General features: G+C 40.6%; 1 protein-coding gene across 3 annotated transcripts in view; it reads left to right on the forward strand.

Annotated features, from left to right (window-relative positions):
- The first annotated feature begins 617 nt into the window (after nt 1–617).
- The window catches only part of abhd18 (abhydrolase domain containing 18), a 32,098-nt gene continuing 30,368 nt past the window's right edge, over nt 618–2,347 (forward strand). The window contains exons 1-2 of one of the 3 annotated variants that reach the window (XM_015057733.1): nt 618–745; nt 874–917. The gene's annotated coding sequence lies outside the window, so the exon portion shown is untranslated. Of the gene's footprint in view, nt 816–873; nt 918–2,347 lie in introns of all 3 variants that reach the window. The other 2 variants (XM_015057730.1, XM_015057731.1) reach the window with 2 other exon arrangements.

The raw sequence follows: 2,347 nt of genomic DNA on the forward strand, positions 1-2,347 counted from the left end.
GCCAATCAACATGCACAGACAGGGGAAAAGTGAAAAAATAAGTATTGTCTGTGATTCCGTTTTCTTATCTCTCTGTTTGGACCATTTTTTGTCACCCTTCATTAAAATACCACTAATTAATTTTGGTGTTTAGTCAAGTACTATTATTTTAACTTTACAGTGGTAGAAAATACAATTATCAGTTTTAAAATGACGGACAAAACTAATTGGTTTCTGTTCGGTGTGACCGCCGCTGCCTGAACAGATCAGGCATCAGGCTTATCTAAGCCTGTCAGTTAGTCTGGTCTGAATCACCATGGTAATTTAGGTGTTACCTCTTTTGTGAAACCGAATTGAGGCTTAATTAAACCAAGATGTCCGGAAAACCCGGACTTAATCCGCTATCCTGGTTTTGTGAAAAAGCCCTAATGTGTGAGTTTAAGGCAAGCTCAAACTGCAAACCAGGAAAGTGGGTTGATTTCGTAGTTTTGAAAGAAAATGAAAGAATGCAAAAGAAAGTAAAACAAAAGAAAAGAAAAAAGAATCGCAATCAAGATGCTTTTTTTCTGTTCCTCTGCTGTTTCATACTCCAATCCAGTTGGTGGCGGCCGCGGTCCTATTTGTCGATTACTGACGATCAAAAGAAAAACGAAAATCCATTTGGACGGAGCTTGAATTTACTCGCTTGTCTTCCTTCCACCCAGAGGTTCGGCCGCAGTTTTCTGCAACCTTAAAAGCAGCCTAACCTTCGTAAGAATGCTCTGAGGTAGCGTGACCGTCCTCTGCTCATCATTTGACTATAATGGATCCGGCAGGCTTCCGTCATGCTTCTAACAGTGAGCTGAACTTTGACCAGCTTTCTAACAAGTGTTTTACTACTTTGCATTGGCACAGGAGGGGCAGTCTGTCAGTCAGTCAGTCAGTCTGTCAGTCTGTAGGTATGTATGTCTGTGTAATAAGCGACACGAGTGTCAGGTTTTCGATGTGTCGCTCGCTGACCTTCATTCATTACCTTATCTACATTGTCATCTCCCTTTCTCCGATTGTTCTGGTTTTCTTGTCTCGTTTCTGTCACAGCGCTGTCCTAAAATCCCTTTCTACTGTGTTGTTATCTGGAGCTAGAGTTAAAGATTTGTTGAGGGCTGTTTCACAAAAATATATGAAAGAAAAATGTGTTATGCCGAGAATTGCAGGCTCTGTCGCGGGAACGCGTGTCGCTCTAAACTCTTGATGAGAAAACCGACTCAAATAGAGGCAACTTTTAAAGATATTCGTAACATTATCATGTTTCTTAACCATGCAAGTCCTAAAATGGTGGGTTTTATGTCGCAGATGAATTTAAACAAATACGGTTTTGACATCTTTATTGAGACACATGAGTCGAACGTTTTACAATCAGTGTCTGATGAATATGTTCTCCGCTCATGGTTTGCAATCAGGTCGCCGCCAGGAATCTTGGGCCCCATGACAAAAAATGAAATTGGGCCCCCTCCTGCTCACCTGCTGTTATAATTCTTGAGTCTATTTGACCCATCAAAAGTGCCACAATTTTAAAGGCTTGCAACTGCCTCTGTTTCTTTGGTTCAATACTGATACTAGCACAATATTTACTGCTAATGAATTTTACATGCAACAGTCTGCATACACTATGCAAATAGGTTGCTTACATTTTTTTAATTAGTTTTAGCTTACTGAAATGTCTCTCCCCACTAGCAACAGTCATAGGCAACTTGCAAAATATACATGAAGCAATCCAGACTTCTCAAAAAAATGCCACATAGTTGCATTTTCTTCAAGTTGCAGGATATAACTTTAATAAAAAAAATGTTTTCTCCATATTTGTTAAAGCTGTTAGCATGTCATGATAGTTTGCTATGAGACAGATAATTGTGAAAAGATCAATGTCCTCCACCTCCTCCCTGAGCTGCTATTGCTAGCTAAAGTAATGCAACGCTCCGGCCAAAAACATCCAATCAGAACCAGGAGGAGGGTCTTAGTGCTGTCAATCAACCTCATTCGCTTACTGCTAAATATGCTAATGGTGGAGAAACAACTTGTCATTTCAGATAACCGTTTAGCTGCCTAACTAGACTTAGCATTCACAACAGGCTGTGCTAAGCTCCAGCATAGCACAGAGTGAGAGGATGAGCAGCCATATGAGATTCTGATTTGCAGCGCTAAAACCCGCCTACTGCCTCTGATTGGTTGTTTCTAGAGAGCACTGGGAGAGGGCAGAGGTTTTTTCTTCTCACATGATCTCTCATACCATACAGTCACAACATCTTGACAGTTGTAACAAATCTGTAAAAATAAAAACAAGACAGTCAAAATGGTAATGGAGAACCAACCGGACATTGTGGTGGTGGAT

The sequence above is a fragment of the Poecilia latipinna genome, unplaced genomic scaffold (assembly GCF_001443285.1).
Source record: "Poecilia latipinna isolate Pla-1442-1.1 unplaced genomic scaffold, P_latipinna-1.0 Scaffold1486, whole genome shotgun sequence".
Taxonomy (NCBI): Eukaryota; Metazoa; Chordata; class Actinopteri; order Cyprinodontiformes; family Poeciliidae; genus Poecilia; species Poecilia latipinna.